The 14,129-nt window shown below is 41.0% G+C and overlaps 1 protein-coding gene across 10 annotated transcripts in view; it reads left to right on the plus strand.

The window, feature by feature from the left end:
* The window catches only part of ARHGAP26 (Rho GTPase activating protein 26), a 205,830-nt gene that overhangs the window by 34,845 nt on the left and 156,856 nt on the right, over positions 1–14,129 (plus strand). The gene's annotated exons all lie outside the window — the stretch shown is intronic.

The raw sequence follows: 14,129 nt of genomic DNA on the forward strand, positions 1-14,129 counted from the left end.
GCTGCTGGTGCAATGGGCATGGTATTTCACTTGCTGTGCTCTAGCTTTCTCATGCCTGCTTTTGTTTTTTTTGGGAAGTTCCTCAGTTGTAAAAATCAGTAGTCCTTTAATCTTCAGAGTTGCCTACAGAAGCCCATCTGCGGGAGCTGTGTAAATAATACAAATTCATTATTTTGATTGTTTTTAAAGAAGAAATTGTTTGGGCTTGAGGAATGAGCATTGGTGACAGAGGCAATGCAGGGACTACTTCAGGCAAGGCACTTATCAGATCTTAATCCTGTGATTTTTTTGCTGTTGGGATTTTTCGCATTCTACCTTGAGCCTTGGGGATTAAGTACCAAGATTTGGCGATTTCTGGAGTCTTTTTGTTGTTGTTGCTGCTGGGGGATGATTTCAGCCTCACTTTAAACTTTCTGGGTAAAGAAAAAGCAAGAGTAAAGACATCATGAGAATTTCCGCTACTGAGTTGAGCACAGGAAATTTGGCCTGGAAAGTTTCAGGTCTTCACAAAACAACAATTAAGCAGGAATGAGAGATGTTTCCCAAGTAACTCTTCATTTCTTTCCATTGTTTTCACCAACCTACTTGTTGGGTGTTCCAGATATTTGCATTTTCCATTTTCCCAGCACCTACATAGATTAAGAAGATCCATAAGAGACGAGCTGTTCTTTGCTATTTCCCTCTTCTCTTAACAAGACTGCTTGCTTTTTTAAAAACAACAACGAAAAACTCTGTGTGCACACACACAAGGAGTCTCTCAGGAAACAATAGGGTTTAATTTAATTTCCTTATACCTCCTAAAATGTTCTCTACAAATTGGAACTGGAATAAAATTATGACAATTACCAAAGACTGTCTGGCTAAATGATGAAATAATTTGCTGTACTTGGTGCTGACCTAATGTTCTTCATCTTTGTTTAGAGATGCTGCTGTCTCTCGTGAAATGCAGAAGTTCCTTTTGCTCAATCTATCATCTACAGCACATTTCACAGCTGCACAAATTTGGATCTTGCTTATGCTGCTTCCAAATATTTAGTTTAAATTCTCTAATACAGGTTTGAGAAATTACATTCCCCTTCCTTCCGATTCATTCATCTCTGTTCTAATGCATTGTACTGCACCAGTAAAACAGTGTTTTGTTCTGAAGTTGCAACCATAACTCTCTCCAGTCAGTCAGAAATTTACATGGATAACTCCATTCAGAATGGCAGCAGTGCTTTAAAGCTCTGGATTAATATGCAAATAGTGCCTGCTTCTATGTATGTTTACTCAGACATAAGTCCTACTATGTTCAGTGAGGCCAACTCCCTAGTAATAAATATGCTAACAATTAGAATCTCAAAGTCTGTTACAGGAAATAATCTTTCTCCTCTGCCCACTTATTGGGAGAAAGGTAAAAATTGGGTTTATGAGCACTGCCACCGAACTTTAATGAGTCCCACTGGACTTAATGGAATTACTTTTGAGATAATCATATCTAGGATTGGGCTTGACATCCATTTAAAGGTTTTTTTCTGTTTTAGTTCAAGTCTTTACTTTCCCAATGCTGACTCCTAACTCCATGTTGACTGGGGTTGATGGAAGTTGTAGTTAAAAACATCTGGAGGGCACCAGGTTGGGAAACGTTGGTCTGTATGAAATACTCTCCCTAAAAGATCTTTGGGTTTAGATTTGCTTAGCTTAATAAGATCTAATATTTGTAATATTTCTGCCTCTTTAAATAGCATGCTTCCTCTTGCTCTGAAAAATGACACATTTGCAGATCGTTCTCATCTTCGCAGCAGTCCCAAGAAGAATTTGAGAATCTTGTTGACTGGTGAAGCCAGGAGCAACTACGTTAAACCTTCATGGGGTGCAGTGATTTAGGGTGGAAAGTTGTGCTATTTCTTTCAGTTATAGGCCTTGAAGATTACAGGATAAAGCTTTCAATAAAATGCCTTCCCTAAGATCCTTTTGTTTTGGAGCTAGTGGAAACCTGAACGGCAGGGATAAATTGGATGAAAAAAAGACCCAAATGCAGCAAGATGTTGGAAGCATTACTTATTCTTGGGTGATGCTTTTGTTACACTGATGTTGCTAGGAGATGAGCCACTTCAGCTATGAAGGAGATGGGTAGGGAAAGGACATGAGAGAAGGGTGAGATGATGCAATTCTATAGCAGCTAGCTTGAGAATAAACCTAGTTTCTATACTTGTCTAAGGATATTGCTATTTCCCCTCCTGTTTCAGTTTTCACTTGCTCACTGATCTGGTGCAGTTAATATAATAGCCCAGTTAAAAAATAATGTTGGCTATCTCCACTCGCTTCTTCTGAATAACTTTTTGGAACATCTTTTTGGAGGCACATATAAAGCATTTGTTTAATCAGCATTTGGACTGGATTATTTACATTTGGTATGAATAACATGCTTTGACTGTGGTGACTAGTATTAGAAAATGTAGTGGGAAACAGTCCTCTGTGGGAAATGCCCATTCCTAGATTCTTAGGAGATGGTTTGTAGATCGTCACTCAAATGGTTCCCTCCGACAAGTAGAATCAATGCAATTGCAGCAGGAAGCTTTTAAACCCTGTCCTTTTTGTTTGTTTTGATTTTAAATAGGTTGCCATAATCAGCTGACTAAAGTGAGCAGAGAGTTGATAATACGCAGGTATGAGGTGTGTAAAACACCCAGTGCTCCTCATTTAAGTTCTGCATTGCCTTGTATTGCTATGGAAACTGGAGTATTTCTAGAATATTCTGTCACGACTGATTTTGAGCTGGAATTGTACTTTCCGTTTTTAAAATGGATAGCGACTTGGACCCGGTAATCAGGAGCGCTAGCAAGAGGCCTGGATGGCTGATACGATTATGACTCAGTTCTGCTTGCATGTGCTGCTGTTACTGTGATTTCTCCTTGCATTGCCAAGGCTTTTGCTTTAGGAAGTTCCAAGCACATTGCCGGCTTTTTCACAGCTGCTCTACATAAAAAACACTACGTTGCATAGCTCAACTTTGGGGTAGAAGTAGGAGACAGCTGAGTGGGGGAAGATCTGGTGGTGAATCATTGTTGCTTTCAAGTCTTTAGAGGGCTTCACTCGGCCAGATAAATAGCTCTGGGAAGATTTTTGCAATGTGTATTGCTTTCACTTTGCAACTAGCGCTAACAAATATTGGTAGGGTCAAAAAGTCAGCCAGGGAATGAATTATTCCTTTCCCATACTCTCTTCACTGCATCAAGACAGCGCTGTCTTCCATCACTCTCTTCCCTCACTCCCCTAACACTGGTACCTGCTTAGATGCAAGCATGGTAGCATTTATCAATATGCACTTGTCCTCTATTGCTTGCTCCAGTTTCCTAGTTATCATTGAGGGATGTGTTGTACCATTCAGTGCAAAGGGTGAGTAGAATTTATCTTTGAGATGCTTTCTCTGTCTACTCATGCTGCAACTTGAAGGCTAAGTGTTTTGCTTACGTGTCCCGTGCTGCATTTGTGTGACCTTCACGGCATTTTACCTGTTTGTGCTTGAAGTTCTGCAATGTTTTTTGCTCTTTCCATTATTTTAATATGTACAGGGCATCTTTCGTTTGCTGAAGCAGCTGTAGGCAGGTGTTTTTTTAGGGCTGTGTACAGAATACATTAAAACAACAAATTTAAATAATGCAGCAATCTTCAGTAGAACAAACAGAAAACTTACTACTGAAAACTAGGTAATAAAAACAGAAAATGATAGGTTACATTTAGAAATCTTTCTGCAGTCTCCAAAAGATAGGCAAGGCTGGTGCCTATTGTTCATGGAGCAGAGATCTGTGGATCTTGGTGAAGGAGCAGCTCGATTTGAAAGAAGCTGCTCCCTCAGGTAACCAGGGCTGTATACTCACTGTGCCTTTAAAGGATTTCCCTCAAGGAAATGTAGTCTGTTAACTCTGTGAGGGACTAAACTACAGTGCCCAGAATTCTTTGAGGAAAACATTGTTTTTTAAAATGTGTTTAAAAGGTGCAGTGCCTACACAGCCCAGGTCCCCAAACCTTTAGGACTTAGTATATCAGGGGTCAGCAACCTTTTTCAGCCGTGGACTGAAACACCATGTGGTGGGCCGAACTATATTTTGGAAAAAATAATAATGAACGAATTCCTATGCCCCACAAATAGCCCAGAGATGCATTTTAAATAAAAGCACACATTCTACTCGTGTAAAAACACCAGGCAGGCCCCATAAATAACCCAGAGATGCATTTTAAATAAAAGGACACATTCTACTCATGTAAAAACATGCTGATTCCCGGACCGTCCACGGGCCGGATTGAGAAGGCGATTGGGCCGCATCCGGCCCCCGGGCCTTAGGTTGCCTACCCCTGTAGTATATCAATCCAGTTTCACAATGGAATGCATCTGGAGCTAAGGAATGGAAACTAAATCACAGATTCTTTGTATCTTCAGGGCCAAGCTGGATATGAAGCAGCCAAATTGTGTGTCAGGACTGGATTGCTGACAAATCCCTACAAAACGAGGTGGGGGTGATTTTCAGACACCTTTTAAGGAGTGTTGCATCCTTCCTTTCCGGTGCTCTTCCTGATAGGGGTTAATTCTGGTCTTGAAGCCCTACTGGGATGGATAGAAGCTGTTTCATAGATGGGAAGGGAAGAAGAGAAGCAGAAGGATTCTGTATGTAGCTGCCCATGTGCTTTAAATCCCCAGCATCTACTTCTCATTATAGGGTTTGGCATGATGGTGCAGTTGGTATGCCCTTAACATATTTTATATGCTCCCCACCCTCCTGAATACTGGAACCTATTCTTATAGTCAGAATTGGTTTATAATAGAGAAAGCGAAGTGGCTTATTCTGGCCCACAGAACATTTTATCTGCCCCGCCCCCAGTGGCCTTCCTAGATTTTATACAAGGTGTAATTTAGGACTTAAAAAAAAACTTTTAGTCATAAGGAATTTCTTTCAGAAAAGGTACCTATGTGATAGAAAGACCACACGTTAAACATGCCATAAAGATAAAGGGACTCCTGACCATTAGGTCCAGTCGCATACGACTCTGGGGTTGCTATGCTCATCTCGCTTTATTGGCCGAGGGAGCCAGCGTACAGCTTCCAGGTCATGTGGCCAGCATGACTAAGCCACTTCTGACGAACCAGAGCAGCGCACGGAAACACCATTTACCTTCCCGCCGGAGTGGTCTCCGCTCCTCCACATGCAGCTGCTGGGTGACCTTGGGCCAGTCACACTTCTCTGAAGTCTCTCAGCCCCACTCACCTCACAGAGTGTTTGTTGTGGGGGAGGAAGGGAAAGGAGAATGTTAGCCGCTTTGAGACTCCTTCGGGTAGTGATAAAGCGGGATATCAAATCCAAACTCTTCTTCTATTTATCTACTTGCACTTTGACGTGCTTTCGAACTGCTAGGTTGGCAGGAGCAGGGACCAAGTAACGGGAGCTCACCCTGCCACGGGGATTCGATCCGCCAACCTTCTGTTCGGTAAGCCCTAGACTCTGTGGTTTAACCCACAGTTCCACCCGCGTCACTAAACATGCCATACTGTATATAAAATCCCATGCCCATTTTTGGGAAAATGAGACTGACCAACTGTGAGGGAGTTCAGACTACTGGCAATGTATATTTCTTTAAGGATGTTCCTGAACTATTGTTTAGTTTCTTCCTTAAGTGTGTCACTAAAATCTTAAGAAACTGTATCTGTTATGTAGAGCTACAATATGGTTTGGGAACAGAGATGTGTGGGAAATTGACATGTCTAATTAGTCAGCTTGTTGTTGTTACTTTGCAAAAGTTGGTTTTCTCCTTTTTCATTGTTTTCCTGTGACTTACCGATAAACGATGACTTTATGGAACAAAGACAGACCTGATATTGGAAATTCTAAAGATATCAAAACTTCCTAATAGTTTGAATTCCAAATGAGCTGAATATAGGAGAGTCTGTGTATAAACAAAAGGTCCTCCCTGCCTTGCAAGCCTTTTTCTACCTGGTCTGGGAGGGTGAGGCATGGACTGACTCCAGCTACAAAAGCTGAAGCTGGTGCTTTGTTTATGGGTTTTTGTTGGGCAGTGAGAGTTGTTGCTGTTACTGATATTATTATTTTGTATCTTTATTTTAGTTTTTATGATTTATGTGAAAATTATTTAATTTGATTATGTACTTTTTGATGTTTTATTTATTGCTCGTGACTTTTGTTACACTTGTAATTATGTGATTTTTATGTATTTTTTAATGTTGTAAGCTGCCTTGAGCACTTTTTTTGGGAAAGGCAACATACAACAACTAGAATGATGTATGTATTAATCCCCACCTGCCTTAGGAATAGCATTGCAATACCTTTTTATAAGGCCCCCTTAAAATCATAAATTTGTGAGCTGTCTTTTTGAGTTTCACATATATCTTCTTCTTCTTCTTTTTTTTGAAGCTCTTGTTAAACGGAGAGGTAAAGGGAGAGAGAGGCATGAAAGAAGAAGAAAGTTGCTGGTGGTGTATAGTAAAAATTCAGTTTGCATGACTTAAAATGGTGATTCAAGATGTGCTTTGCAGTTTAATTAGAGAGAGGCTCATATGATCCCTTCACATGTTCGAAGAAGTGAAGGCGTCTGGATCTGTGTGGGCTAGCCCCATGCCACACTGCCACTGTGTACTGTTGGTTGTGCATAGAGTTCTTCTAAGCAAGGGGGTAGATTAGTGTATGCGCCAAATGTGACTGAGCTGTAGGCATAGCTACTGAGTTTCGTGGTCATGGGGAGCTAACCTGTATGACCCTTAGACCTTCTCACATGACCTTTGAATGCATGATAGTGTCAGCCCCAGGACAAAAGATTGCACCAAAGCACAGTGTTACAAATAAGCAATAACCAGTCTACCTTTCAAAATATAATCTCTGTTGTAAGACTGTAACATATGGGAAAAGGCGTATCCTAACATGTGCTCCAACAGCTATGATCACTGGGTGATAAGGAGGAGCTTTTGTGGTTCTTTAGTTGAAACATTACAGGTGCTTTTTCTCCTTGCAATCTTCCCATTCCCTAAACAGAGTGAGTATTGACAAGCCAGTGCTGATGGTTCAGTCGATGCAACCAATTGATTTTTAGTCTTTTGAGTGGCTCCCTTGATCTCTGCCTCCTAGGAACAAGAGGATAGTGTTCAATGCAGTTAGAGGAACAAGGAAATCATGCTGAAATAATTGTGGGATGAAATTTTGTTTGAAATTTGAGCAGACCTGAGCTACCTTTCATCAAACTAGGTCTAGCCTTTAATATTGGATTAAGTCCTCAAGGAGAACCTGTGAATATTTGTTTACCATCATTCTGAAGCCATGCTCTATTTTCTTAGAGTGTGCTGTGATCAATAGTAGTTGGTGCCCATTGAGACTGGCAGGCTTAGAAGGTTTGGAGACCTACTGTAGCAGAACTGCCAACTAATTCTATCTTTGTTTCCATCTTTCTCCCTGCTGAGGAGGCTTGCAGACAGTCCCAGTCCCTGGACAGGTTGAAAGTAGGAAGGCAAGCTGGTAGAGATTGGCTTTGGACAGACTGGGATTGGTGGTCCAGTACCCTATTTACTCTAAATCGATTTGCCCCAATGGCTGTGGTGTCGACATGGAGACCTCAGGCTGTTTCCAGCTTTCCATTGCCTGGTAGACGGATGGAAAAATGTGGGGTCGCTTCTAATAGTTTACAGTTCTCCACCACAGTACTCATCTGGTTAAAATATGGTGCAGAAGGCTCTGTGTTGGTGGGTGATTATGCTAAAAGACTATTTTAACTTTCTTTGCTGCAAATGAATTTTCAACTTCCCATTCCTTCTGACTTCAAAGGAAGAAAGGGAAGGAAGGATAAACTCTGGAAGATGTGTATTTCCTGTTTTAAATATAAGGCTATTAAGCAACTCACTGTAATTTGTTGAAAGGAAGTACAGAAATAACATCTGTGCATCTTACAGAGCCATGTTCCTTTTTGAGTAAGCACGCTTGAAGTTCTCATGGTTGTTTGGCTTTTGCCAGTTTAGTGTAGCAGTTTAGTGTAGTATTGTCTCTTTTACGTGAGATCTTTGCAGTAATACCATTAAGCAGTTCCACAAGTCCTGCCATTGGTTGTCTCGTTCTAAAAACTTATCCACAAACTTTCTTAATCAAAACAAAGAAACCTTATTAATTTCTAGTGGTGATTTAGTGTTCTGAGTGCAATTAGTTGTTCGTCCAAGATGCATAAGTCCTGTTCAGTGGCAGCACAACCTGTGTGCTTCTTTTTACAGACACACATTTGTAAAAGCCAGCTCCAAAAAGGGAGATTTGCTGCTCTAAACAGCAGTTGATTTTTCTTTAACCTGATGGATGGAGGAAGGGGGTGAGAATAAAAGTGGCATCAGATAATGAGGTCAGTCATGTCTCAAATGGATTTTGGCTTCTCATTGCATCAGTAATGCCTAATAAAATGTTAATGTCTTGAACCAGATGTCCTGGATTTATGCCCAGTGTAACTAATTGGACAATGGAAATTGTACCCCCTACCGTGGAAAATACTGTGGACCAACTCTTTGGATTCTAAAGACACCCCCCACATGTTCTTGCCTATCTCAGTGCCATGCCAAGATAAAGTTCTCTGTGTGTAAATTGTGTACTGCTTGTAATTCCTGATACGATACTCCAGAATCTGTCTTAGGGTTTTATCCAATGAAGTCATCCCGTTAGGCTAGGACCTCCACTTTCACAATAGGTCTTACTCTCCCTGTGCCCCCTCCCCCCAATGGTCTGTGTTTTCCTCCCTGGAGTAGATTTGGAGGAGGGCTTGGGAAAGGAGGAAAATAAATCCTGTTGCACAGGAGGAAGTTCTTGTGCTAACAGGACAACATCGTTGGAAATGCTGTTACAACCCTTCACTGAATTTCACAGATTTGAATACAGTACAGATTTTGCATGTACAACACGTGCGAAAGAGTTGCTACATGGAAAAAATGTAAACAATACCACATTACAAAGAAATTTCTTTCTCAGCAAAGTGGCAAAGAGCATATGCTTTGCATGCATAATATTCCAGGTTCAGTTTCTTCTGCTTCTTTTAACTCTGGTTGGCATCTGTCTGTCTCGGGAGACAACGGCAGAGTGTGCCATTGGGGGTGAAGTCAAACTGTTGGAAGATTACGGTGCCTGCTGTGGCTGCAGAGACCAGTATGAGAGGGGCATGTTTTATTGTGTTTCTTCTCTCTGCATTCTCCCCAGCGGTCATTCCTCCTCTGGTCACTGTTGTGGAGCAGTGCTTTTATTGCCAGAGAACTTGAAGAGTCATAGACAGTGCCAGGCTGAATAGGCCAAAGGTTTGACACTGTATGTGGAATGCAAACCTTCAAATTGTTTTTCTTTTATGTTGTGTGAAAATAAATGGGTACTGTATTTGAAGTCTTCTGTGTTTTTCTTCTTTCATTCTGAAGCAGCCAATTCTCCACACTTGCCACAACTCATTTATCTATCATATTTGTCCCAAACATGTATGATAGTTGTTGTTTTGCTTTGCTCTGTAGTATCCCCCCCCCCGAAATCTTCAGATGAAACCAATTGGAAAGTCTTCCTCCCTTTGATGTTTAGTTACTGTTCACTTTCGAAGGATGAGTGTGTGCAGAATCAATTCTGTTGGGGCAAATATGACAGCCCTATAGGGAGAGATGAGCTCCCAGTTCTAAAAGCCTTATTATTCCTGGCGCACAATGAAAATCTTTGTTAGATGATATTCGGCAGCATGCTTTGATTTGAAGGATTGCAGTTGATTTTGGAGGGAAGGAAGCTGGTCATGAGGAAGAAACAGTGTTGGAATGCAAGGTCTTGGAAATAGTAATGATACCGTCCAACACGACTCTCTGTTTCTAGTAGTTGCTAAAACCTGGAACTGGTCTTGAGCCGAGTCAGTTCCTTCAGACAGACTGTGAAATGGGGCACCACTTGCACGCAAATGGTGGCTTGTGGGAAAAATTCAGTATATTCTTGTAATCCACACATAGAGTGAGAAGTCAGGCATGACACTTATCTAAATAGGTTCACCTGGGAGGATGCTAAGGAAGAGACATTATTTTTGGTCCCTTGTTTCTCCTTTAGTGTTGGTGCAAAGGAGGAATCATTACCAGAGTTGATTAAATTTGTAAAAATTGAGCTGTCTATTCCGGAGGGAGTTTCTCCTTCAGTTTCTGTTTAAAAAGGTAGAGAGAAGCCATTGTTTAGTGTCAGCCTCGTCCAACATCCATGCAGTGAAAACTCTCTGAGGATGCTCAGTTTTCTCTTTCTTGAACAGCGGTTTTGTTGCTTTAGGCCAGTTACCCTCTTAATGATTAAAACAAAAGGGAGTTTCTCCTGCTGGAGAGATATCTCTTGCTGGAGAAGGATATCCTTGGGCGGTTCTATTTTATTGCATTTTAAACTACTATAATTAGTATTAATGGATCTGGATGCCGCAGTATATACAACCTGCTCCGCAGGAATTTTTATGCAAGCCTTTCTGCCTAACTCTGATGCTTTATGGCTCTTTTACAACTCTGTACCCTGTAGCCATGTTAATAATAATCCAGTTATACAGTGGTACCTCGGGTTACATACGCTTCAGGTTACAGACTCCGCTAACCCAGAAATAGTGCTTCAGGTTAAGAACTTTGCTTCAGGATGAGAACAGAAATTGTGCTTCGGCGGCGCGGCGGCAGCAGGAGGCCCCATTAACTAAAGTGGTGCTTCAGCTTAAGAACAGTTTCAGGTTAAGAACGGACCTCCGGAACGAATTAAGTACTTAACCCGAGGTACCACTGTACTGTATGTGAGCCGTCCTGGAAGGAGGACAGTTCTGAAATGACTTTTACTAGAAGAATATACTTGCTTATTATCTTACTTAGATAACTATGAATTCTCGGCTATGGAGTTAAACCACCTTTCCCATTGTTTTCAATGGGCATGCTGGGTTGCAAAACTGAGAGGAGGCCAGCCCAGAGAGCAACAGGCAGATGTGATTGCATAGCCATTGGCACTGGGATGGGGAGCCTTTGGCTGGGGCTGGTGGACATTGTAGCTGCACAACTTCTGGAAGGCTGCTGTTCAAGAGGAATCTGAGAGGTGGAAGTTGAAGTTCTAAACTGGACGTGCAATTGCTGCTTGCAGATGTGTGTGTGTGTGTGTGTGTGTGTGTGTGTGTACACCAACTGATTTTCCTTCAAGTCCCAGGTCCCAGGGTATAGTATGAAGGTATAAATACCCACCACCTTGCTGATCTGGTTCTGGTCAGAGCCTGGTTGAGACTCCACCAGAAAGCCACATGTATGCCATGTTGAGAATCCCCTGATGGAGGAAGTGAGTGATGCAAATGTCAGGAAGTAAAACAAATAACCTAGCAATGGTTTTAGGGAAATTCCCTATTTTCTTCCAAAAGTTCACATTTAAATATTTTAGCAAAACTTGCTGGAGTGAGAGATCACTGGTCTTGCAAATCTTTTCTTTAATGTTCATAACACCTGATAATACTCAAAAACATTTAGTAAAAATATATATCCATTAATTTTGTTATTGTCTTTCAGGGTATTCTCTCTCCCATAACCCCACAAACCCCCAATACATCCATGAAGAAGTCATTTCCCCCCCTATCTTTTGATGAAAATGCTGAATAATTGTGCATTTAAGAAAAGAAATTTCGGCTGACCAATCAATTTCACTGTAGGAAACTTTGTTTTCTGCTGGGGTGTGTGCAACTCCCTAAGTGCTGTGGCTGATAAAATGATGCAGAAGTATTCTCTGGTGCTAAGGCCCAATTTGTGTCCTTCCTGTGACCCCCCCCCCATTACAGCGCAGTAGGTGCTATAAGTGTAGTTCTGTTTCTTCTCTCTAATTCCTGTTTAAAGCATTGGAAGTTGCAGGGGCGGATGCTTAAAAACACAGTGATGCAGCAATTACTTCAGAATGTGTTGAAACTCAGACATTGCAGAAGTACCCTTTTCTAACTTTTACTGTAAATGAAAAAGGGGAGTTCCCTTTCATGATTCTGTCGAAAAATGCGTGTTGTGTTTTGCAGAACAGCCCTTAAAAAAAAGAGACACACACACAAAGAAACCAAAGAACTACCATCACCTGAATCATAATTAAAGTAGACGAGTTGTTAGGTCTAGCTTCTTGTCATTTTGCACCTTCTTCGAAAGGGCCCTTAAAGCTTCCCCTCTCCTACCTTCTTCATGCTGCAACATGTGAGATCTCTCCTGCATGCTGCAACATGTGAGATCTCTCACTCATACATTTAAGCCAGGGAGTTCTGCATCCATTCCGTAAAAGCAAGGTGGTCTGTGACAGGTCCATGTGACAAGTTTAGCACTGTGTGGATATTAGCCTGCGCTTTGCCAAACTTAAATGCGTGCCAAACTTAATTATATGTAGAGGCATTCCTGTTGGCTAGCCTCCGATTGTGAACTGCCCTTCCCTTGGGGACATGTCAGAATCAAAAAGTGAACATTTTGAAGAGTGCTGAAATCTGTTATGATCTCGTAAAGTCTTGTTTTATCCTTTTTTTAACAGGATTGTGCAAGCACTTTTTTTTGGGGGGGGGAATGTGTTTTATATCCTGTTTCATTTGTGTTTCTGCATGGAAATTCCTCCACAGCTCTGGTTAAGGGTCTCTTGAATAACTTTATAATTGAGTTCTTCCATTCATTAAGGAAAAACTGCTTCTTTTCATGAAAACCAGATGAATAATGGGAAATATTAATGAGGAGAAAAAATATTTCTTTGGGGGAACCTCTCTAAGTGTGCAGTCTGAGGCCTGAAATGACACTGGTCTTAATTTTATTTCCGTGTGTTTGTAAAAATTACTTTCAAGGAAACAGATTCTAAGAAAGTAACAAACTACTATGTAAAAATATGTGTGCTGATATGTTTGAAAGAATATTTAGAAGCCACTAAATCTCAGATTCTTGGGATGAACAAATTAACTTTCCTTTCATTTTTATTGTGGGTCAAAACATACAGGCACCTGTCTCGCTTTGTGAGCCATTAGTCGTTTTCTGAAGTTTCTGCCCCCATCTTTTCCCCAAGTCATTTGCTGCCCTTCCTTGACTGATCACTGTATCCCTCCTTCCTGCGATCCTTCCACTGCGTTGACATATTCCTGGGAACAGTGAGCCCACCTAACTGGGAATCACAGTGTGTGTTGGTTGTGAGAGAGGGAGGGGGAGAGAGATATGATGATGGTGATGATGATGATGACAATGTCATTCAACTACCAGCATGTTTTGCAGTGTGTTGATGTCACAAAGCAAATTCCCAATCAAATTAAAAGTAAGAATTGTGCTTCCTGTCCTCGCTCTTAATGAATTAATAGTTTTGCCCCTTGGTGCAGGCCAAATTATTACATGGATAGAAGGACTGCAAATTGCCACTGAAAGATTTTGCAACCCTCCCCCTTGAGATCAGTCACTGGGGTGATTGCATCTGTGTGTGTTCTGCCCACAAGCAGACTTTGCACACATGTTTAAATAGCACTGCATCTTTCTTTCTTTTTCTAAATTGAGAAAATCTGAAGCGCTGAATTAAAGGAAATTAAATACTAGGCCAATCTGGAAATTGGGGAGTGCTAGAATTTTCAGTTGTGTGTGCCCATGTTAATGATTGGTGTAGCAGATTGCCATCTAGTGGCAAAGTAAGAGATTTCCCATACTTCTTCAAGTAGATGGAATGAATTGAAAGTGCCACATTAGGCTGAGTTCCAAAATGCTACTGCAATTCTGCCCATGCCTCCCAAGTTTGGTGCAGTATATTATTGCAATATTTATTAAGTATAATACCCACCCCGTTTTTCCTGTGCCCTGTATTTTTTTTAAAATACATTTTAAGCCTAATGGCAGAATCTGTGTTGCTTTTATTGACTTGTAAATGGTTTATAATGAAGCATTTATTTATGAGTATAAGTGTTTGGATAAATAAAAATAAGTAAAGCAATTGCTTAAATGTTTCTGTTGGGTATTTTGGTTCATTTTGCACACAGACTAAACCTGGTTGCTTTAAGAGTCTTTCTCAACCAGGTATGCAAAGAAAATCAGGACTGCAGTCTTTCAACACACTTAACTACAATGCCTGGTTGAACAGATTAGGCTTACTTCTACATAAACAACTGACAGAGCTCACTTCCAGTAATAA

The sequence above is a fragment of the Podarcis filfolensis genome, assembly GCF_964270895.1.
Source record: "Podarcis filfolensis genome assembly, chromosome: 2".
Taxonomy (NCBI): domain Eukaryota; kingdom Metazoa; phylum Chordata; class Lepidosauria; order Squamata; family Lacertidae; genus Podarcis; species Podarcis filfolensis.